This window comes from Ambystoma mexicanum, chromosome 5q (genome assembly GCF_040938575.1).
Source record: "Ambystoma mexicanum isolate Mex_15411 chromosome 5q, UKY_AmexF1_1, whole genome shotgun sequence".
Taxonomy (NCBI): Eukaryota; Metazoa; Chordata; class Amphibia; order Caudata; family Ambystomatidae; genus Ambystoma; species Ambystoma mexicanum.
Window position 1 is genome coordinate 1,382,305,448 of NC_090933.1, and position 24,638 is coordinate 1,382,330,085.

Genomic DNA, 24,638 nt, shown 5'->3' on the forward strand with positions numbered 1-24,638 from the left:
ATCTCACACTCCTTTGGGGAATGTCTGGACTTCTCCCTCTAGCATGCACCTGTTTGACTTCCTATCAGGTTTTCAGCAGTTCTGATTAATCTCCCTCTCTGTGCATCTCACACTCCTTTGGGGAATGTCTGGACTTCTCCCCCCAGCATGCACTTGTTTGACTTCCTATCAGTTTTTCAGCAGTTCTGATTAATCTCCCTCCCTGTGCATCTCACACTCCTTTGGGGGATGTCTGGACTTCTCCCCCTAGCATGCACCTGTTTGACTTCCTATCAGTTTTTCGGCAGTTCTGATTAATCTCTCTTTCCCTGTGCATCTCACACTCCTTTGGGGAATGTCTGGACTCCTCCCCCTAGCATGCACCTGTTTGACTTCTTATCAGTTTTTCAGCAGTTCTGATTAATCTCCCTCCCTGTGCATCTCACACTCCTTTGGGGAATGTCTGGACTTCTCACCCTAGCATGAACCTGTTTAACTTCCCATCAGTTTTTCAGCAGTTCTGATTAATCTCCCTCCCTGTGAATCTCACACTCCTTTGGGGAATGTCTGGACCTCTCCCCGTAGCATGCACCTGTTTGACTTCCTATCAGTTTTTCAGCAGTTCTGATTAATCTCCCTCCCTGTGCATCTCACACTCCTTTGGGGAATGTCTGGACTTCTCCCTCTAGCATGCACCTGTTTGACTTCCTATCAGGTTTTCAGCAGTTCTGATTAATCTCCCTCTCTGTGCATCTCACACTCCTTTGGGGAATGTCTGGACTTCTCCCCCCAGCATGCACTTGTTTGACTTCCTATCAGTTTTTCAGCAGTTCTGATTAATCTCCCTCCCTGTGCATCTCACACTCCTTTGGGGGATGTCTGGACTTCTCCCCCTAGCATGCACCTGTTTGACTTCCTATCAGTTTTTCGGCAGTTCTGATTAATCTCTCTTTCCCTGTGCATCTCACACTCCTTTGGGGAATGTCTGGACTCCTCCCCCTAGCATGCACCTGTTTGACTTCTTATCAGTTTTTCAGCAGTTCTGATTAATCTCCCTCCCTGTGCATCTCACACTCCTTTGGGGAATGTCTGGACTTCTCTCCCTAGCATGCACCTGTTTGACTTCCTATCAGTTTTTCAGCAGTTCTGATTAATCTCCCTCCCTGTGCATCTCACACTCCTTTGGGGGATGGCTGGACTTCTCCCTCTAGCATGCACCTGTTTGACTTCCTATCAGTTTTTCAGCAGTTCTGATTAATCTCCCTCCCTGTGCATCTCACACTCCTTTGGGGGATGTGTGGACTTCTCCCTCTAGCATGCACCTGTTTGACTTCCTATCAGTTTTTCAGCAGTTCTGATTAATCTCCCTCCCTGTGCATCTCACACTCCTTTGGGGAGTGTCTGGACTTCTCCCCCTAGCATGCACCTGTTTGACTTCCTATCAGTTTTTCAGCAGTTCTGATTAATCTCCCTCCCCGTGCATCTCACACTCCTTTGGGGAGTGTCTGGACTTCTCCCCCCTAGCATGCACCTGTTTGACTTCCTATCCGTTTTTCAGCAGTTCTGATTAATCTCCCTCCCTGTGCATCTCACACTCCTTTGGGGAATGTCTGGACTCCTCCCCTAGCATGTACCTGTTTGACTTCCTATCAGTTTTTCAGCCTTTCTGATTAATCTCCCTCCCTGTGCATCTCACACTCCTTTGGGGAATGTCTGGACTCCTCCCCTAGCATGCACCTGCTTGACTTCCTATTAATTCTTCAGCAGTTCTGATTAATCCCCCTCCCCGTGCATCTCACACTCCTTTGGGGAATGTCTGGACTTCTCCCCCTAGCATGCACCTGTTTGACTTCCTATCAGTTTTTCAGCAGTTCTGATTAATCTCCCTCCCTGATCATCTCACACTCCTTTGGGGAATGTCTGGACTTCCCCCTCTAGCATGCACCTGTTTGACTTCCTATCAGTTTTTCAGCAGGTCTGATTAATCTCCCTCCCTGTGCATCTCACACTCCTTTGGGGAATGTCTGGACTCCTCCCCCTAGCATGCACCTGTTTGACCTCCTATCGGTTTTTCAGAAGTTCTGATTAATCTCCCTCCCTGTGCATCTCACACTCCTTTGGGGAATGTCTGGACTTCTCCCCTAGCATGCACCTGTTTGACTTCCTATCGGTTTTTCAGCAGTTCTGATTAATCTCCCTCCCTGTGCATCTCACACTCCTTTGGGGAATGTCTGGACTTCTCCCCCTAGCATGCACCTGTTTGACTTCCTATCGGTTTTTCAGCAGTTCTGATTAATCTCCCTCCCTGTGCATCTCACACTCCTTTGGGGAATGTCTGGACTTCTCGCCCTAGCATGCACCTGTTTGACTTCCTATCAGTTTTTCAGCAGTTCTGATTAATCTCCCTCCCTGTGCATCTCACACTCCTTTGGGGAATGTCTGGACTTCTCCCCCTAGCATGCACCTGTATGACTTCCTATCAGTTTTTCAGCAGTTCTGATTAATCTCCCTCCCTGTGCATCTCACACTCCTTTGGGGAATGTCTGGACTTCTCCCCCTAGCATGCACCTGTTTGACTTCCTATCAGTTTTTCAGCAGTTCTGATTAATCTCCCTCCCTGTTCATCTCACACTCCTTTGGGGAATGTCTGGACTCCTCCCCCTAGCATGCACCTGTTTGACTTCCTATCAGTTTTTCAGCAGTTCTGATTAATCTCCCTCCCTGTGCATCTCACACTCCTTTGGGGAATGTCTGGACTTCTCCCCGTAGCATGCACCTGTTTGACTTCCTATCAGTTTTTCAGCAGTTCTGATTAATCTCCCTCCCTGTGCATCTCACACTCCTTTGGGGAATGTCTGGACTTCTCTCCCTAGCATGCACCTGTTTGACTTCCTATCAGTTTTTCAGCAGTTTTGATTAATCTCCCTCCCTATGCATCTCACATTCCTTTGGGGAATGTCTGCACTCCTCCCCCTAGCATTCACCTGTTTGACTTCCTATCAGTTTTTCAGCATTTCTGATTAATCTCCCTCCCTGTGCATCTCACACTCCTTTGGGGAATGTCTGGACTCCTCCCCTAGCATGTACCTGTTTGACTTCCTATCAGTTTTTCAGCAGTTCTAATTAATCTCCCTCCCTGAGCATCTCACACTCCTTTGGGGAATGTCTGGACTACTCCCCTAGCATGTACCTGTTTGACTTCCTATCAGTTTTTCAGCAGTTCTGATTAATCTCCCTCCCTGTGCATCTCACACTCCTTTGGGGAATGTCTGGGCTCCTCCCCTATCATGCACCTGTTTGACTTCCTATTAGTTCTTCAGCAGTTCTGATTAATCTCCCTCCCCGTGCATCTCACACTCCTTTGGGGAATGTCTGGACTTCTCCCCCTAGCATGCACCTGTTTGACTTCCTATCGGTTTTTCAGAAGTTCTGATTAATCTCCCTCCCTGTGCATCTCACACTCCTTTGGGGAATGTCTGGACTTCTCCCCCTAGCATGCACCTGTTTGACTTCCTATCAGTTTTTCAGCAGTTCTGATTAATCCCCCTCCCCGTGCATCTCACACTCCTTTGGGGAATGTCTGGACTTCTCGCCCTAGCATGCACCTGTTTGACTTCCTATCAGTTTTTCAGCAGTTCTGATTAATCTCCCTCCCTGTGCATCTCACACTCCTTTGGGGAATGTCTGGACTTCTCCCCCTAGCATGCACCTGTATGACTTCCTATCAGTTTTTCAGCAGTTCTGATTAATCTCCCTCCCTGTTCATCTCATACTCCTTTGGGGAATGTCTGGACTCCTCCCCTAGCATGCACCTGTTTGACTTCCTATCAGTTTTTCAGCAGTTCTGATTAATCTCCCTCCCTGTGCATCTCACACTCCTTTGGGGAATGTCTGGACTTCTCCCCCTAGCATGCACCTGTTTGACTTCCTATCAGTTTTTCAGCAGTTCTGATTAATCTCCCTCCCTGTTCATCTCACACTCCTTTGGGGAATGTCTGGACTACTCCCCTAGCATGCACCTGTTTGACTTCCTATCAATTTTTCAGCAGTTCTGATTAATCTCCCTCCCTGTGCATCTCACACTCCTTTGGGGAATGTCTGGACTTCTCCCCGTAGCATGCACCTGTTTGACTTCCTATCGGTTTTTCAGCAGTTCTGATTAATCTCCCTCCCTGTGCATCTCACACTCCTTTGGGGAATGTCTGGACCTCTCTCCCTAGCATGCACCTGTTTGACTTCCTATCAGTTTTTCAGCAGTTCTGATTAATCTCCCTCCCTGTTCATCTCACACTCCTTTGGGGAATGTCTGGACTTCTCCCCCTAGCATGCACCTGTTTGACTTCCTATCGGTTTTTCAGCAGTTCTGATTAATCTCCCTCCCTGTTCATCTCACACTCCTTTGGGGAATGTCTGGACTTCTCCCCCTAGCATGCACCTGTTTGACTTCCTATCAGTTTTTCAGCAGTTCTGATTAATCTCCCTCCCTGTGCATCTCACACTCCTTTGGGGGATGTCTGGACCTCTCCCCCCTAGCATGCACTTGTTTGACTTCCTGTCAGTTTTTCAGCAGTTCTGATTAATCTCCCTCCCTGTGCATCTCACACTCCTTTGGGGAATGTCTGGACTTCTCTCCCTAGCATGCACCTGTTTGACTTCCTATCAGTTTTTCAGCAGTTCTGATTAATCTCCCTCCCTGTGCATCTCACACTCCTTTGGGGAATGTCTGCACTCCTCCCCCTAGCATTCACCTGTTTGACTTCCTATCAGTTTTTCAGCAGTTCTGATTAATCTCCCTCCCTGTGCATCTCACACTCCTTTGGGGAATGTCTGGACTCCTCCCCTAGCATGTACCTGTTTGACTTCCTATCAGTTTTTCAGCAGTTCTGATTAATCTCCCTCCCTGTGAATCTCACACTCCATGGGGAATGTCTGGACTCCTCCCCTAGCATGCACCTGTTTGACTTCCTATTAGTTCTTCAGCAGTTCTGATTAATCTCCCTCCCCGTGCATCTCACACTCCTTTGGGGAATGTCTGGACTTCTCGCCCTAGCATGCACCTGTTTGACTTCCTATCGGTTTTTCAGCAGTTCTGATTAATCTCCCTCCCTGTGATCTCACACTCCTTTGGGGAATGTCTGGACTTCTCCCCCTAGCATGCACCTGTTTGACTTCCTATCGGTTTTTCAGCAGTTCTGATTAATCTCCCTCCCTGTTCATCTCACACTCCTTTGGGTAATGTCTGGACTCCTCCCCCTAGCATGCACCTGTTTGACTTCCTATCGGTTTTTCAGAAGTTCTGATTAATCTCCCTCCCTGTGCATCTCACACTCCTTTGGGGAATGTCTGGACTTCTCCCCCTAGCATGCACCTGTTTGACTTCCTATCAGTTTTTCAGCAGTTCTGATTAATCTCCCTCCCTGTGCATCTCACACTCCTTTCTGAGATGTCTGGACTTCTCCCTCTAGCATGCACCTGTTTGACTTCCTATCAGTATTTCAGCAGTTCTGATTAATCTCCATGCACCTGTTTGACTTCCTATCAGTATTTCAGCAGTTCTGATTAATCTCCCTCCCTGTGCATGTCACACCCCTTTCGGGAATATCTGGACTCCTCCCCTAGCATGCACCTGTTTGACTTCCTATCAGTTTTTCAGCAGTTCTGATTAATCTCCCTCCCTGTGCATCTCACACTCCTTTGGGGAATGTCTGGACTTCTCCCCCTAGCATGAACCTGTTTGACTTCCTATCAGTTTTTCAGCAGTTCTGATTAATCTCACTCCCTGTGCATCTCACACTCCTTTGGGGAATGTCTGGACCTCTCCCCCTAGCATGCACCTGTTTGACTTCCTATCAGTTTTTCAGCAGTTCTGATTAATCTCACTCCCTGTGCATCTCACACTCCTTTGGGGAATGTCTGGACTTCTCCCTCTAGCATGCACCTGTTTGACTTCCTATCAGTTTTTCAGCAGTTCTGATTAATCTCCCTCTCTGTGCATCTCACACTCCTTTGGGGAATGTCTGGACTTCTCCCCCCAGCATGCACTTGTTTGACTTCCTATCAGTTTTTCAGCAGTTCTGATTAATCTCCCTCCCTGTGTATCTCACACTCCTTTGGGGGATGTCTGGACTTCTCCCCCTAGCATGCACCTGTTTGACTTCCTATCAGTTTTTCAGCAGTTCTGATTAATCTCCCTCCCTGTGCATCTCACACTCCTTTGGGGAATGTCTGGACTCCCCCTAGCATGCACCTGTTTGACTTCCTATCGGTTTTTCAGAAGTTCTGATTAATCTCCCTCCCTGTGAATCTCACACTCCTTTGGGGAATGTCTGGACTTCTCCCCCTAGCATGCACCTGTTTGACTTCCTATCGGTTTTTCAGCAGTTCTGATTAATCTCCCTCCCTGTGCATCTCACACTCCTTTGGGGAATGTCTGGACTTCACCCCCTAGCATGCACCTGTTTGACTTCCTATCAGTTTTTCAGCAGTTCTGATTAATCTCCCTCCCTGTGCATCTCACACTCCTTTGGGGGATGTCTGGACTCCTCACTCTAGCATGCACCTGTTTGACTTCCTATCGGTTTTTCAGCAGTTCTGATTAATCTCCCTCCCTGTGCATCTCACACTCCTTTGGGGAATGTCTGGACTCCTCCCTCTAGCATGCACCTGTTTGACTTCCTATCGGTTTTTCAGCAGTTCTGATTAATCTCCCTCTCTGTGCATCTCACACTCCTTTGGGGAATGTCTGGACTTCTCCCCCTAGCATGCACCTGTTTGACTTCCTATCGGTTTTTCAGAAGTTCTGATTAATCTCCCTCCCTGTGAATCTCACACTCCTTTGGGGAATGTCTGGACTTCTCCCCCTAGCATGCACCTGTTTGACTTCCTATCGGTTTTTCAGCAGTTCTGATTAATCTCCCTCCCTGTGCATCTCACACTCCTTTGGGGAATGTCTGGACTTCACCCCCTAGCATGCACCTGTTTGACTTCCTATCAGTTTTTCAGCAGTTCTGATTAATCTCCCTCCCTGTGCATCTCACACTCCTTTGGGGAATGTCTGGACTTCACCCCCTAGCATGCACCTGTTTGACTTCCTATCAGTTTTTCAGCAGTTCTGATTAATCTCCCTCCCTGTGCATCTCACACTCCTTTGGGGGATGTCTGGACTCCTCACTCTAGCATGCACCTGTTTGACTTCCTATCAGCTTTTCAGCAGTTCTGATTAATCTCCCTCCCTGTGCATCTCACACTCCTTTGGGGAATGTCTGGACTCCTCCCTCTAGCATGCACCTGTTTGACTTCCTATCAGTTTTTCAGCAGTTCTGATTAATCTCCCTCCCTGTGCATCTCACACTCCTTTGGGGAATGTCTGGACTCCTCCCTCTAGCATGCACCTGTTTGACTTCCTATCAGTTTTTCAGCAGTTCTGATTAATCTCCCTCCCTGTGCATCTCACACTCCTTTGGGGAATGTCTGGACTCCTCCCTCTAGCATGCACCTGTTTGACTTCCTATCAGTTTTTCAGCAGTTCTGATTAATCTCCCTCCCTGTGCATCTCACACTCCTTTGGGGAATGTCTGGACTTCTCCTCCTAGCATTCACCTGTTTGACTTCCTATCAGTTTTTCAGCAGTTCTGATTAATCTCCCTCCCTGTGCATCTCACACTCCTTTGGGGAATGTCTGGACTCCTCCCTCTAGCATGCACCTGTTTGACTTCCTATCAGTTTTTCAGCAGTTCTGATTAATCTCCCTCCCTGTGCATCTCACACTCCTTTGGGGAATGTCTGGACTCCTCCCTCTAGCATGCACCTGTTTGACTTCCTATCAGTTTTTCAGCAGTTCTGATTAATCTCCCTCCCTGTGCATCTCACACTCCTTTGGGGAATGTCTGGACTCCTCCCTCTAGCATGCACCTGTTTGACTTCCTATCAGTTTTTCAGCAGTTCTGATTAATCTCCCTCCCTGTGCATCTCACACTCCTTTGGGGAATGTCTGGACTTCTCCCCCTAGCATGCACCTGTATGACTTCCTATCAGTTTTTCAGCAGTTCTGATTAATCTCCCTCCCTGTGCATCTCACACTCCTTTGGGGAATGTCTGGACTTCTCCCCCTAGCATGCACCTGTTTGACTTCCTATCAGTTTTTCAGCAGTTCTGATTAATCTCCCTCCCTGTTCATCTCACACTCCTTTGGGGAATGTCTGGACTCCTCCCCCTAGCATGCACCTGTTTGACTTCCTATCAGTTTTTCAGCAGTTCTGATTAATCTCCCTCCCTGTGCATCTCACACTCCTTTGGGGAATGTCTGGACTTCTCCCCGTAGCATGCACCTGTTTGACTTCCTATCAGTTTTTCAGCAGTTCTGATTAATCTCCCTCCCTGTGCATCTCACACTCCTTTGGGGAATGTCTGGACTTCTCTCCCTAGCATGCACCTGTTTGACTTCCTATCAGTTTTTCAGCAGTTTTGATTAATCTCCCTCCCTATGCATCTCACATTCCTTTGGGGAATGTCTGCACTCCTCCCCCTAGCATTCACCTGTTTGACTTCCTATCAGTTTTTCAGCATTTCTGATTAATCTCCCTCCCTGTGCATCTCACACTCCTTTGGGGAATGTCTGGACTCCTCCCCTAGCATGTACCTGTTTGACTTCCTATCAGTTTTTCAGCAGTTCTAATTAATCTCCCTCCCTGAGCATCTCACACTCCTTTGGGGAATGTCTGGACTACTCCCCTAGCATGTACCTGTTTGACTTCCTATCAGTTTTTCAGCAGTTCTGATTAATCTCCCTCCCTGTGCATCTCACACTCCTTTGGGGAATGTCTGGGCTCCTCCCCTATCATGCACCTGTTTGACTTCCTATTAGTTCTTCAGCAGTTCTGATTAATCTCCCTCCCCGTGCATCTCACACTCCTTTGGGGAATGTCTGGACTTCTCCCCCTAGCATGCACCTGTTTGACTTCCTATCGGTTTTTCAGAAGTTCTGATTAATCTCCCTCCCTGTGCATCTCACACTCCTTTGGGGAATGTCTGGACTTCTCCCCCTAGCATGCACCTGTTTGACTTCCTATCAGTTTTTCAGCAGTTCTGATTAATCCCCCTCCCCGTGCATCTCACACTCCTTTGGGGAATGTCTGGACTTCTCGCCCTAGCATGCACCTGTTTGACTTCCTATCAGTTTTTCAGCAGTTCTGATTAATCTCCCTCCCTGTGCATCTCACACTCCTTTGGGGAATGTCTGGACTTCTCCCCCTAGCATGCACCTGTATGACTTCCTATCAGTTTTTCAGCAGTTCTGATTAATCTCCCTCCCTGTTCATCTCATACTCCTTTGGGGAATGTCTGGACTCCTCCCCTAGCATGCACCTGTTTGACTTCCTATCAGTTTTTCAGCAGTTCTGATTAATCTCCCTCCCTGTGCATCTCACACTCCTTTGGGGAATGTCTGGACTTCTCCCCCTAGCATGCACCTGTTTGACTTCCTATCAGTTTTTCAGCAGTTCTGATTAATCTCCCTCCCTGTTCATCTCACACTCCTTTGGGGAATGTCTGGACTACTCCCCTAGCATGCACCTGTTTGACTTCCTATCAATTTTTCAGCAGTTCTGATTAATCTCCCTCCCTGTGCATCTCACACTCCTTTGGGGAATGTCTGGACTTCTCCCCGTAGCATGCACCTGTTTGACTTCCTATCGGTTTTTCAGCAGTTCTGATTAATCTCCCTCCCTGTGCATCTCACACTCCTTTGGGGAATGTCTGGACCTCTCTCCCTAGCATGCACCTGTTTGACTTCCTATCAGTTTTTCAGCAGTTCTGATTAATCTCCCTCCCTGTTCATCTCACACTCCTTTGGGGAATGTCTGGACTTCTCCCCCTAGCATGCACCTGTTTGACTTCCTATCGGTTTTTCAGCAGTTCTGATTAATCTCCCTCCCTGTTCATCTCACACTCCTTTGGGGAATGTCTGGACTTCTCCCCCTAGCATGCACCTGTTTGACTTCCTATCAGTTTTTCAGCAGTTCTGATTAATCTCCCTCCCTGTGCATCTCACACTCCTTTGGGGGATGTCTGGACCTCTCCCCCCTAGCATGCACTTGTTTGACTTCCTGTCAGTTTTTCAGCAGTTCTGATTAATCTCCCTCCCTGTGCATCTCACACTCCTTTGGGGAATGTCTGGACTTCTCTCCCTAGCATGCACCTGTTTGACTTCCTATCAGTTTTTCAGCAGTTCTGATTAATCTCCCTCCCTGTGCATCTCACACTCCTTTGGGGAATGTCTGCACTCCTCCCCCTAGCATTCACCTGTTTGACTTCCTATCAGTTTTTCAGCAGTTCTGATTAATCTCCCTCCCTGTGCATCTCACACTCCTTTGGGGAATGTCTGGACTCCTCCCCTAGCATGTACCTGTTTGACTTCCTATCAGTTTTTCAGCAGTTCTGATTAATCTCCCTCCCTGTGAATCTCACACTCCATGGGGAATGTCTGGACTCCTCCCCTAGCATGCACCTGTTTGACTTCCTATTAGTTCTTCAGCAGTTCTGATTAATCTCCCTCCCCGTGCATCTCACACTCCTTTGGGGAATGTCTGGACTTCTCGCCCTAGCATGCACCTGTTTGACTTCCTATCGGTTTTTCAGCAGTTCTGATTAATCTCCCTCCCTGTGATCTCACACTCCTTTGGGGAATGTCTGGACTTCTCCCCCTAGCATGCACCTGTTTGACTTCCTATCGGTTTTTCAGCAGTTCTGATTAATCTCCCTCCCTGTTCATCTCACACTCCTTTGGGTAATGTCTGGACTCCTCCCCCTAGCATGCACCTGTTTGACTTCCTATCGGTTTTTCAGAAGTTCTGATTAATCTCCCTCCCTGTGCATCTCACACTCCTTTGGGGAATGTCTGGACTTCTCCCCCTAGCATGCACCTGTTTGACTTCCTATCAGTTTTTCAGCAGTTCTGATTAATCTCCCTCCCTGTGCATCTCACACTCCTTTCTGAGATGTCTGGACTTCTCCCTCTAGCATGCACCTGTTTGACTTCCTATCAGTATTTCAGCAGTTCTGATTAATCTCCATGCACCTGTTTGACTTCCTATCAGTATTTCAGCAGTTCTGATTAATCTCCCTCCCTGTGCATGTCACACCCCTTTCGGGAATATCTGGACTCCTCCCCTAGCATGCACCTGTTTGACTTCCTATCAGTTTTTCAGCAGTTCTGATTAATCTCCCTCCCTGTGCATCTCACACTCCTTTGGGGAATGTCTGGACTTCTCCCCCTAGCATGAACCTGTTTGACTTCCTATCAGTTTTTCAGCAGTTCTGATTAATCTCACTCCCTGTGCATCTCACACTCCTTTGGGGAATGTCTGGACCTCTCCCCCTAGCATGCACCTGTTTGACTTCCTATCAGTTTTTCAGCAGTTCTGATTAATCTCACTCCCTGTGCATCTCACACTCCTTTGGGGAATGTCTGGACTTCTCCCTCTAGCATGCACCTGTTTGACTTCCTATCAGTTTTTCAGCAGTTCTGATTAATCTCCCTCTCTGTGCATCTCACACTCCTTTGGGGAATGTCTGGACTTCTCCCCCCAGCATGCACTTGTTTGACTTCCTATCAGTTTTTCAGCAGTTCTGATTAATCTCCCTCCCTGTGTATCTCACACTCCTTTGGGGGATGTCTGGACTTCTCCCCCTAGCATGCACCTGTTTGACTTCCTATCAGTTTTTCAGCAGTTCTGATTAATCTCCCTCCCTGTGCATCTCACACTCCTTTGGGGAATGTCTGGACTCCCCCTAGCATGCACCTGTTTGACTTCCTATCGGTTTTTCAGAAGTTCTGATTAATCTCCCTCCCTGTGAATCTCACACTCCTTTGGGGAATGTCTGGACTTCTCCCCCTAGCATGCACCTGTTTGACTTCCTATCGGTTTTTCAGCAGTTCTGATTAATCTCCCTCCCTGTGCATCTCACACTCCTTTGGGGAATGTCTGGACTTCACCCCCTAGCATGCACCTGTTTGACTTCCTATCAGTTTTTCAGCAGTTCTGATTAATCTCCCTCCCTGTGCATCTCACACTCCTTTGGGGGATGTCTGGACTCCTCACTCTAGCATGCACCTGTTTGACTTCCTATCGGTTTTTCAGCAGTTCTGATTAATCTCCCTCCCTGTGCATCTCACACTCCTTTGGGGAATGTCTGGACTCCTCCCTCTAGCATGCACCTGTTTGACTTCCTATCGGTTTTTCAGCAGTTCTGATTAATCTCCCTCTCTGTGCATCTCACACTCCTTTGGGGAATGTCTGGACTTCTCCCCCTAGCATGCACCTGTTTGACTTCCTATCGGTTTTTCAGAAGTTCTGATTAATCTCCCTCCCTGTGAATCTCACACTCCTTTGGGGAATGTCTGGACTTCTCCCCCTAGCATGCACCTGTTTGACTTCCTATCGGTTTTTCAGCAGTTCTGATTAATCTCCCTCCCTGTGCATCTCACACTCCTTTGGGGAATGTCTGGACTTCACCCCCTAGCATGCACCTGTTTGACTTCCTATCAGTTTTTCAGCAGTTCTGATTAATCTCCCTCCCTGTGCATCTCACACTCCTTTGGGGAATGTCTGGACTTCACCCCCTAGCATGCACCTGTTTGACTTCCTATCAGTTTTTCAGCAGTTCTGATTAATCTCCCTCCCTGTGCATCTCACACTCCTTTGGGGGATGTCTGGACTCCTCACTCTAGCATGCACCTGTTTGACTTCCTATCAGCTTTTCAGCAGTTCTGATTAATCTCCCTCCCTGTGCATCTCACACTCCTTTGGGGAATGTCTGGACTCCTCCCTCTAGCATGCACCTGTTTGACTTCCTATCAGTTTTTCAGCAGTTCTGATTAATCTCCCTCCCTGTGCATCTCACACTCCTTTGGGGAATGTCTGGACTCCTCCCTCTAGCATGCACCTGTTTGACTTCCTATCAGTTTTTCAGCAGTTCTGATTAATCTCCCTCCCTGTGCATCTCACACTCCTTTGGGGAATGTCTGGACTCCTCCCTCTAGCATGCACCTGTTTGACTTCCTATCAGTTTTTCAGCAGTTCTGATTAATCTCCCTCCCTGTGCATCTCACACTCCTTTGGGGAATGTCTGGACTTCTCCTCCTAGCATTCACCTGTTTGACTTCCTATCAGTTTTTCAGCAGTTCTGATTAATCTCCCTCCCTGTGCATCTCACACTCCTTTGGGGAATGTCTGGACTGCTCCCCCTAGCATGCACCTGTTTGACTTCCTATCAGTTTTTCAGCAGTTCTGATTAATCTCTCTCCCGTGCATCTCACACTCCTTTGGGGGATGTCTGGACTCCTCCCTCTAGCATGCACCTGTTTGACTTCCTATCAGTTTTTCAGCAGTTCTGATTAATCTCCCTCCCGTGCATCTCACACTCCTTTGGGGGATGTCTGGACTCCTCCCTCTAGCATGCACCTGTTTGACTTCCTATCGGTTTTTCAGCAGTTCTGATTAATCTCCCTCCCTGTGCATCTCACACTCCTTTGGGGAATGTCTGGACTCCTCCCCCTAGCATGCACCTGTTTGACTTCCTATCGGTTTTTCAGCAGTTCTGATTAATCTCCCTCCCTGTGCATCTCACACTCCTTTGGGGAATGTCTGGACTTCACCCCCTAGCATGCACCTGTTTGACTTCCTATCAGTTTTTCAGCAGTTCTGATTAATCTCCCTCCCTGTGCATCTCACACTCCTTTGGGGAATGTCTGGACTTCACCCCCTAGCATGCACCTGTTTGACTTCCTATCAGTTTTTCAGCAGTTCTGATTAATCTCCCTCCCTGTGCATCTCACACTCCTTTGGGGGATGTCTGGACTCCTCACTCTAGCATGCACCTGTTTGACTTCCTATCAGCTTTTCAGCAGTTCTGATTAATCTCCCTCCCTGTGCATCTCACACTCCTTTGGGGAATGTCTGGACTCCTCCCTCTAGCATGCACCTGTTTGACTTCCTATCAGTTTTTCAGCAGTTCTGATTAATCTCCCTCCCTGTGCATCTCACACTCCTTTGGGGAATGTCTGGACTCCTCCCTCTAGCATGCACCTGTTTGACTTCCTATCAGTTTTTCAGCAGTTCTGATTAATCTCCCTCCCTGTGCATCTCACACTCCTTTGGGGAATATCTGGACTGCTCCCCCTAGCATGCACCTGTTTGACTTCCTATCAGTTTTTCAGCAGTTCTGATTAATCTCTCTCCCGTGCATCTCACACTCCTTTGGGGGATGTCTGGACTCCTCCCTCTAGCATGCACCTGTTTGACTTCCTATCAGTTTTTCAGCAGTTCTGATTAATCTCCCTCCCGTGCATCTCACACTCCTTTGGGGGATGTCTGGACTCCTCCCCCTAGCATGTACCTGTTTGACTTCCTATCGGTTTTTCAGCAGTTCTGATTAATCTCCCTCCCTGTGCATCTCACACTCCTTTGGGGAATGTCTGGACTCCTCCCCTAGCATGCACCTGTTTGACTTCCTATCAGTTTTTCAGCAGTTCTGATTAATCTCCCTCCCTGTGCATCTCACACTCCTTTGTGGAATGTCTGGACTTCTCCCTCTAGCATGCACCTGTTTGACTTCCTATCAGTGTTTCAGCAGTTCTGATTAATCTCCCTCCCTGTGCATCTCACACTCCTTTGGGGAATGTCGGGACTTCTCGCCCTAGCATGCACCTGTTTGACTTCCTATCAGTTTTTCAGCAGTTCTGATTAATCTCCCTCCCTGTGCATCTCACACTCCTTTGGGGAATGTCTGGACTTCTCCCTCTAGCATGCACCTGTTTGACTTCCTATCAGTTTTTCAGCAGTTCTGATTAATCTCCCTCCCCGTGCATCTCACACTCCTTTGGGGGATGTCTGGACTCCTCACTCTAGCATGCACCTGTTTGACTTCCTATCAGCTTTTCAGCAGTTCTGATTAATCTCCCTCCCTGTGCATCTCACACTCCTTTGGGGAATGTCTGGACTCCTCCTTCTAGCATGCACCTGTTTGACTTCCTATCAGTTTTTCAGCAGTTCTGATTAATCTCCCTCCCTGTGCATCTCACACTCCTTTGGGGAATGTCTGGACTCCTCCCTCTAGCATGCACCTGTTTGACTTCCTATCAGTTTTTCAGCAGTTCTGATTAATCTCCCTCCCTGTGCATCTCACACTCCTTTGGGGAATGTCTGGACTTCTCCTCCTAGCATTCACCTGTTTGACTTCCTATCAGTTTTTCAGCAGTTCTGATTAATCTCCCTCCCTGTGCATCTCACACTCCTTTGGGGAATGTCTGGACTGCTCCCCCTAGCATGCACCTGTTTGACTTCCTATCAGTTTTTCAGCAGTTCTGATTAATCTCTCTCCCGTGCATCTCACACTCCTTTGGGGGATGTCTGGACTCCTCCCTCTAGCATGCACCTGTTTGACTTCCTATCAGTTTTTCAGCAGTTCTGATTAATCTCCCTCCCGTGCATCTCACACTCCTTTGGGGGATGTCTGGACTCCTCCCTCTAGCATGCACCTGTTTGACTTCCTATCGGTTTTTCAGCAGTTCTGATTAATCTCCCTCCCTGTGCATCTCACACTCCTTTGGGGAATGTCTGGACTCCTCCCCCTAGCATGCACCTGTTTGACTTCCTATCGGTTTTTCAGCAGTTCTGATTAATCTCCCTCCCTGTGCATCTCACACTCCTTTGGGGAATGTCTGGACTTCACCCCCTAGCATGCACCTGTTTGACTTCCTATCAGTTTTTCAGCAGTTCTGATTAATCTCCCTCCCTGTGCATCTCACACTCCTTTGGGGAATGTCTGGACTTCACCCCCTAGCATGCACCTGTTTGACTTCCTATCAGTTTTTCAGCAGTTCTGATTAATCTCCCTCCCTGTGCATCTCACACTCCTTTGGGGGATGTCTGGACTCCTCACTCTAGCATGCACCTGTTTGACTTCCTATCAGCTTTTCAGCAGTTCTGATTAATCTCCCTCCCTGTGCATCTCACACTCCTTTGGGGAATGTCTGGACTCCTCCCTCTAGCATGCACCTGTTTGACTTCCTATCAGTTTTTCAGCAGTTCTGATTAATCTCCCTCCCTGTGCATCTCACACTCCTTTGGGGAATGTCTGGACTCCTCCCTCTAGCATGCACCTGTTTGACTTCCTATCAGTTTTTCAGCAGTTCTGATTAATCTCCCTCCCTGTGCATCTCACACTCCTTTGGGGAATATCTGGACTGCTCCCCCTAGCATGCACCTGTTTGACTTCCTATCAGTTTTTCAGCAGTTCTGATTAATCTCTCTCCCGTGCATCTCACACTCCTTTGGGGGATGTCTGGACTCCTCCCTCTAGCATGCACCTGTTTGACTTCCTATCAGTTTTTCAGCAGTTCTGATTAATCTCCCTCCCGTGCATCTCACACTCCTTTGGGGGATGTCTGGACTCCTCCCCCTAGCATGTACCTGTTTGACTTCCTATCGGTTTTTCAGCAGTTCTGATTAATCTCCCTCCCTGTGCATCTCACACTCCTTTGGGGAATGTCTGGACTCCTCCCCTAGCATGCACCTGTTTGACTTCCTATCAGTTTTTCAGCAGTTCTGATTAATCTCCCTCCCTGTGCATCTCACACTCCTTTGTGGAATGTCTGGACTTCTCCCTCTAGCATGCACCTGTTTGACTTCCTATCAGTGTTTCAGCAGTTCTGATTAATCTCCCTCCCTGTGCATCTCACACTCCTTTGGGGAATGTCGGGACTTCTCGCCCTAGCATGCACCTGTTTGACTTCCTATCATTTTTTCAGCAGTTCTGATTAATCTCCCTCCCTGTGCATCTCACACTCCTTTGGGGAATGTCTGGACTTCTCCCTCTAGCATGCACCTGTTTGACTTCCTATCAGTTTTTCAGCAGTTCTGATTAATCTCCCTCCCCGTGCATCTCACACTCCTTTGGGGGATGTCTGGACTTCTCCCCCTAGCATGCACCTGTTTAACTTCCTATCAGTTTTTCAGCAGTTCTGATTAATCTCCCTCCCCGTGCATCTCACACTCCTTTGGGGAATGTCTGGACTTCTCCTCCTAGCATTCACCTGTTTGACTTCCTATCAGTTTTTCAGCAGTTCTGATTAATCTCCCTCCCTGTGCATCTCACACTCCTTTCGGGAATGTCTGGACCTCTCCCCCTAGCATGCACCTGTTTGACTTCAGTTTTTCAGCAGTTCTGATTAATTTCCCTTCCTGTGCATTTTCTTTGCCTTTTGTTCTTTGTGTCTGCACCACAACTCCCATAATGTGCTTCTTCACTTGCGATTCCTCTCTGTTCTGCTCATGCTCTGAAAGTACTCTGGGCCTCATTACAAGTCAGTCGGAAAGGGGTTAACGGCGCCATACCGACCAACCCCGTACCGCCTGATTACGAGGTCCCCTCGCGGGACCCGCTCTGCACGTCTGGTTTGACCAGACGTACAGAGCGGGTGCCGTGAGGGGAGTAGGGAGCTAACAACAGGCTTGCAAGACGCAAGCCCGTTGTTAGCTCCCTCCCCATTGCCATTTGAGCCCTATGGGGGCTCAAATGGGAATGGGGAAGGACAGGGCCCGGGTTCCCTGAAGGAGGAAGTACTGGGCCCTCCATACTCGGAATGGCCCATTACTTCCCCATTCAGGGAACCCGGAACCGGAGACAATTTCGGTGGCAGCCATGCCGCCAATAGCGGCATGGCTACCACCGAAGTCGTAATGAGGCCCTCTGTCTCAGTGTACTTTCGGAGTGTCTCCCCATTTCTCTGCAACCCACCGTCTCCCCCTCCTCAGCTATAGGCTCTGTGTCTGAGAAGTTTTTTGTCTCCACTCCTTCTTCTCACCCTACAGCGTGACTTCCATAGGGTGTAGGCGGAATATGTGAATTACTAAGATGTACTTATTTCCTCCTCTCGCAAAATCTGCGTCTGTAAAACTCCAGTAAGTTGTGGTTCCACTGCAGGTATTGAGATAGTAACTCGACAAAATGGCCATGCCTCCCATTATTTTTATCTCAATGCAGTCAACCTTTCCTTTCCTCTTTGTTCCTGTTCCACCATCTTTTCTGTGCACTGTGGAGCTGGTTAATTGACCACAACCAGAAATGACTCGACTGACGGGTTGGCCATTTCTCAGACTTCCGTGGCTGCACGTCACTGCATTGTGTTCATCCTGGCTGTTGGCTAGTTGGGTCACACCTTTATTCATTTCTGTGACAAAGGATGAATGGTCAATGGGCCACATGTTTAGAGATTTATGTGTTAATCCTGTTCATGGAATTGGGGACAAGTTACACTATTCATTTAACTCAGTGTCCTGCATACAAATTCCAGGATTTCATGAAACCAGTATTATAAAGTTGAAACATGCCTTTTTGCTTTTCACATATGATTTTTAAAATAAGAAATATGTATTTGTCGCTTATGGAACACTAATCCTGTTTTTCCTTTTCCTTCAAACAGGGATTGGAAAACTGTGAAATGTTTAAAGAAAGCTTTCCTCTGATAGCTGGGTCTAGTATGATAGCAACCTCATCTGCTTCTTTCTCATGACAGTCACTCCCAACCTGGAGCCTCTGACCGTGGAAGAAATGGTTCACTGGCTGCGACAAGTCGTTCAGGACATAATCTAATGGTAGACCACTGAATCTATACTGAACAGAGGCGAGGACAATGGCTGCCACTTTAAAGTAGAGGCACAGCATTTTCAGGCATTGTGTAGAACCTCCTTACCAAATATTGTGTAAATGCACTGGTGTGCCACATTCAGTATGAAAAAGATGCTGAACACCAACTTTGGACTTTATGCTTCAGAATCAATAGCACCGCTGCTGTGGTGATAGTCAATAGTTGTTGTTCCAGTGGCAGATGACATTTAGTAAAGACTAAAAAGCATGAACACAAGGCAAGAAACCATGCTCTGGACGTAGAATGGTTCTAATCTCAGATCTGCCTGCTCTGGCCGAGGATAGTGGCTCATTCTTGACATTGAAGTCTGTAAAAATGCATCTGAACTGGTGAGACCAACTGAGGCATTCAGGTTGAGTTTGACAAGGAGCTCCTTACAAAGAAATCACTATTTGAAAATAGCGTCCTCAGAATGGAGGTACATTTTGAATGTTCTGAATGTGAAGCTACTTTTAGTGAAACATGCCGTATATTGCACCATCAAAAATTACACATTGAAGAGAAAGAGTGTGACAAGACTTTTAAAGAAACAAGTGATCTAATAATTCATCAGAGAATTCACACTGGTGGGAAACCTTATTCATGTTCTGAATGTGATAAGGCTTTCAAGAAAAAGGGTAAATTATTGCAACATCAGACGAGTCACACTGGGGTGAAACCATATGCATGTTCTGAATGTGATAAGGCTTTCAAGGAGAAGAGGCAGCTATTGCTACATAGGATGAGTCACACTGGGGAGAAACCATATGCATGTTCTGAATGTGATAAGGCTTTCAAGGAGAAGAGGCGGCTATTGCTACATAGAATGAGTCACACTGGGGTGAAACCATATGCATGTTCTGAATGTGATAAGGCTTTCAAGGAGAAGAGGCAGTTATTGATACATAGCATGAGTCACACTGGGGAGAAACCATATGCATGTTCTGAATGTGATAAGGCTTTCAAGAGAAAGAGTGAGCTATTGGTACACATGAGAACTCACACTGGGGTGAAACCATATGCATGTTCTGAATGTGATAAGGCTTTCAAGGAGAAGAGGCATCTATTAATACATAGGATGAGTCACACTGGGGAGAAACCATATGCATGTTCTGAATGTGATAAAGCTTTCAAGATAAAGGGTGAGCTATTGGTACACCAGAGAAATCACACTGGGGTGAAACCATATGCATGTTCTGAATGTGATAAGTCTTTCAAGAGAAAGGGCCCGCTATTGGTACACCAGAGAATGCACACTGGTGAGAAACCATATGCATGTGATCACTGTGATAAGGCTTTCAATCATAAGGGTAATCTATTGGTGCATCGGAGAAATCACACTGGGGAGAAACCATATGCATGCTCTGAATGTGATAAGGCTTTCAAGTATAAGGGTAGCCTATTGATGCATCAAAGAAATCACACTGGGGAGAAACCATATACATGCTCTGAATGTGATGAGTCTTTCAAGACAAAGGGTAAACTATTGGTACACCAGACACATCATACTGGAGAGAGACCATATGCATGTTCCGAATGTGATAAGGATTTCAAGCAACATTATCAACTTGTGATACATCATATGAATCACACCGGGGAGAGACCATATATATGTTCTGAATGTGATAAGTCTTTCAAGACAAAAGCTCAACTATTGCAACATCAGATGAGTCACACTGGGGTGAAACCATATGCATGCTCTGAATGTGATAAGGCTTTCAAGGAGAAGAGGCATCTATTGCTACATAGGATGAGTCACACTGGAGAGAAACCATATTCATGTTCTGAATGTGCTAAGTCTTTCAAGAGAAAGGGTGCGCTATTGGTACACCAGAGAATGCACACTGGGGAGAAACCATATGTATGCTCTGAATGTGATAAGGCTTTCAAGGAGAAGAGGCATCTATTGATACATAGCATGAGTCACACTGGGGGGAAACCATATGCATTGTTATGAATGTGATACGTCTTTCAAGGCAAAGGGCCAACTATTGCAACATCAGATGAGTCACACTGGGGTGAAACCATATGCATGCTCTGAATGTGATAAGGCTTTCAAGGAGAAGAGGCATCTATTGCTACATAGGATGAGTCACACTGGGGAGAAACTATATTCATGTTCTGAATGTGATAATTCTTTCAAGAGAAAGGGTGAGCTATTGATACACCAGAGAAATCACACTGGAGTGAAATCATATGCATGTTTTGAATGTGATAAACATATGCATGTTCTGAATGTGATAAGTCTTGTATGCTGATCAGTTCTCTAATGACACAGAAGAGGAATCACACGGAGGGAACTATGTACAGGCATGCATGACTGTGTAAGGCTTTCAAGCAAAAGAGAGATCAAATGTGACATCAGAGAAAACACACTGGTGGGAACTCATATGCATGTCCTCAATGTGATAAGACTTTCAAGTGAATTGATCAACTTGTGATACATCGAAGTAATCACACTGGGTGATACCATATGCATGTTCTGAATGTGATAAGTCTTGAATGCTGATCAGTTCTCTATTGACACAGAAGAGGAATCATACGGAGGGAACTATGTACACGCATGCATGAATTTGTAAGGCTTTCAAGCAAAAGAGAGATCAAATGTGACATCAGAGAAAACACACTGGTGGGAACCCATATGCATGTCCTCGATGTGATAAGTCTTTCAAGGAAAAGCATAGTTTAATGTTACTTCAGAGAAATCACACGTTTGAGACTGTGGGCCTCATTACACGGTATGCGGTAACCATGGCGCTGTTAGCGCCATGGTTGCCGCTGGTATTTTACTGTGTCCGCCTTGGTGGATGGCAGAATTACCGCCCTACTCCAAGGTGAGCGGGGGCGGTAATTCCCCATTCACCAAGGCACTTCCCATTCCCATTTTTGCCCCCATAGGGCTCAATGGGAATGGGGAAGGAGCTAATTACGGTACTGCAAATTGCGGTACCGTAATTAGCACCAAGGTCCCTTTGCGGGCCCGTTCCTTAACGGCTGGTAAAACCAGCTGTTGAGGTCGGGTCCTGCAAAGGGACCTCATAGTAAGGCGGTAAGGGTTTACCGGTACCGGTGCCCTTACCGGTACCGGTAAACCCTTACCGCATTCCATGTAATGAGGCCCTACATATATTATGAATGTAATACATTTTTCGATGTGAAGAGTCTATTGATCAGAAGAATCACACTGTGGGGGAAGTCATATGCATGTTCTTAATGTGTTAAGGCTGTCAAGCAAAACAGTGAACTATTCATGATATGATATGATATGATATGATTGTTTATTTATATAGCGCCTATACACAAAGTGTTTCAAAGCGCTTCATACATAAGACAGATCGCATGGGGGGGAAGCCATAATCATGTCCTCAATGAGAAATGACTTTCAAGCAAAAATTATCAACGTGTGATACATCAGATAAAGGATGCTTGGGGAAAAACCATAGACATGTTCTAAATGTGATAAGTCTTTGAAGGTATAAGACCTCATTCCGAGTAGGGTGGTAAAGGATACCGGGCATCGGTAAGGAGACCGGTGCCGGTAATCCCTTACCGCCCTACTACAAGGTCCCTTAGCTAAAAGCAGGCGTTAAAATGGTAATCAGGCGTTAAGGGTTAACGGCGCCGACGGCGCTGTTAAACCCTTAACGCCTGGGTTGTAATGAGGCCCTTTTTGTGCACTGCAACCGTGTGACCTTGGACGCATTTCGTTTGATCCTCTTAAAGTGGATCCAGCCTACTGAACTCTAACTTCACGGTTTTACTTTGCCTTCCTCCCTTGTTGTGTTCTTGTAAAAGTGTTGGGACCTGCTTCAATTTATTCTCTGCTTTTCTCTCCCTTTTAAAACGAATTATTAGAGTGCCATCTGTGTTAAGCGCTCACCACTGTCTGAAAATAAGGGGGGCTTTACTTAAGACTTGTGTAATATTCTTCTAAGGGAGTGTATATCTTTTAGTGACCGTGTTTTTGAATTGCTTACTATTAGTGCCTGTGTGTTTTTCTAGATGTGGTTTTAAATAAATAATTATATCTCTTTTACACCAACCCCTGGTCAGTGTTTACTTGTTCTACTGTGTTCTTTTGACCTATTGTGAATACTCTGTATACTGCCTAACTCTTCTTGAGGGAAGTCTGACTGCTCAGCCACAGCTACCAAGTGAATCTGTGTGATACAGACTGCTACCAAGTGGGTTTACTGCCAAACACCTGTAGTTTTAAATCTTTTGCAGTGGTCCCAGAGGGAACTGCACAGGTTTCTGCCTAACAGGAGGCTGTAGCAATAGTCAAGCCCGGAGAGAACCAGAGCACGGGTAACATTGAGTGTCTGGTGGAAGGCGAGGAAGGGTAGCGTTCCTTTGAGAAGGAAAAGCTGAAAGTGGGATTTCTTGACAATGTCCTGAATATGAGGGATGAAAGAATGGAAGGGAACGAAGATGACTCAGAGATGCCTGGCTACAGAGGAGGGGGAAGGACAGAGTGAAGGGAAGAAATGGGGTGCAGGGGACCCAACAGGGAGAATATCTGTTTTGCTGGCATTGAAGCAGAGGTCATTAGCAGTGCACCAGGTCTGGATGGCAGAGAGGCAGTCAGGTATGAAGGAAGTTGCAAGGGAATCATTATGTAGTTAGCACTGGAAGTTGGGGGAGAAGGAGGAATTGAGGCATGCCAGCAGAGAAAGGGATATGGTAAAGAGCCAGGGCAAGAGAATAGAGCCCTGGGGAACGCCACAGTTGGAGGAGGAAGTAGGGGAGGAGAAAGGGCCCAGAATGGTGTTGGAGGAACGGTCAGTAAGGAAGGAGGTGAGCCAGTCCAGTGCCCGATCTGAGATACCAAGGGTATCATGGAACCTTTTTGTGAGGATATAATGGTTCACTCTGTCAAATACCGAACAGAGATCAAGGAGGATGAGGACAGCAGGGGAGTTGGAGTCAAGGGTTGCGAGCAGTTCTTCATGGGTGTTCAGAAGAACAGTTCCCGTGTGTCTGGATGCTCAGAATCCAGACTGGTGGTCTGTAGACCGCCAACAAGTTTGGTGTGTGAGTTCAGTTGAGGATGGCCAACTTCTCGAGCAATTTCCCCAGGAAGGGGGTGATGGAAATGGGTTGGTAGTTGACTGGGCAGGAAGGGTCTGCAGGGGTTTTTTAAGTAGGGGGCACACAAGGGAGTGCTTGAGGGAGGATGGAAAGGAACCAGTAGCAAAGGAGTGGTTGCAGAGATCAGCAAGAGCAGGTGTGAGAGTGGGAATGTCCTTCATGGTTCTGGAAGAACATGGGGCAACCTATTTGGAAGACACATTCATGGAGTTGGCAACTCTGGTGACTTTTTCAGGGGAGACAGGAGCGAAGGAGGAAAAGGAGGAGTATGGGTGCAAAGGGGGATAGAGGGGAGAGGGTTGAGATGGAAGAGTGTGTGACAAGGTTGTTGAGTATGTCTTGGTTTTGGAAATGAAGTGAGAGGTGAGTCAATTGCATAGGGCCTGTGAAGGAGTAGGGACAGAAGATACTGCGGACGGGTTGGCAAGTTCCCTACAGATTTTGAATAGTTCAGCCATGTTGCTGGAAGCATTGGACACTCATGCCTGAATATGGGTTCTTTTTCTGGCACGGATGGAGAGTCTGTAGTATCTCTGGGACAGGCAGCAGGCCAGTTTGTCAGAGGGTGCACCTGAGGTATGCCACTTCCTTTCTGCAGCCCTGCACATACGTTTTTGGTCTGCAAGTACGGAGTCGTACCAGGTGTTATTCATGGAGGCAGGTTTCAGGTGGATCCTCATGACTGGGGCAAGGATGTTAAGGGTGTTGGTAATGGACAGATAGAGGTTGTTGAGGGCAGAAGCAGTGGTAGAGTCTGTATTGGGTGAGCGTGGGGGAATGAAAGTGGAAGAGAATGCAGCGGCACTCATTTCATCGGACGGATGTTCATGAATGAGGCTGGCAGAGCTTTATTAGGCGTTGTCAAAGGGCCATATCGGACTAG

General features: G+C 47.1%; 1 pseudogene; it reads left to right on the forward strand.

Moving 5' to 3' along the window:
* Window positions 1–22,691, forward strand: part of LOC138498189 (zinc finger protein 268-like) — a 58,768-nt pseudogene extending 36,077 nt beyond the window's left edge.
* Window positions 22,692–24,638: the final 1,947 nt, after the last annotated feature.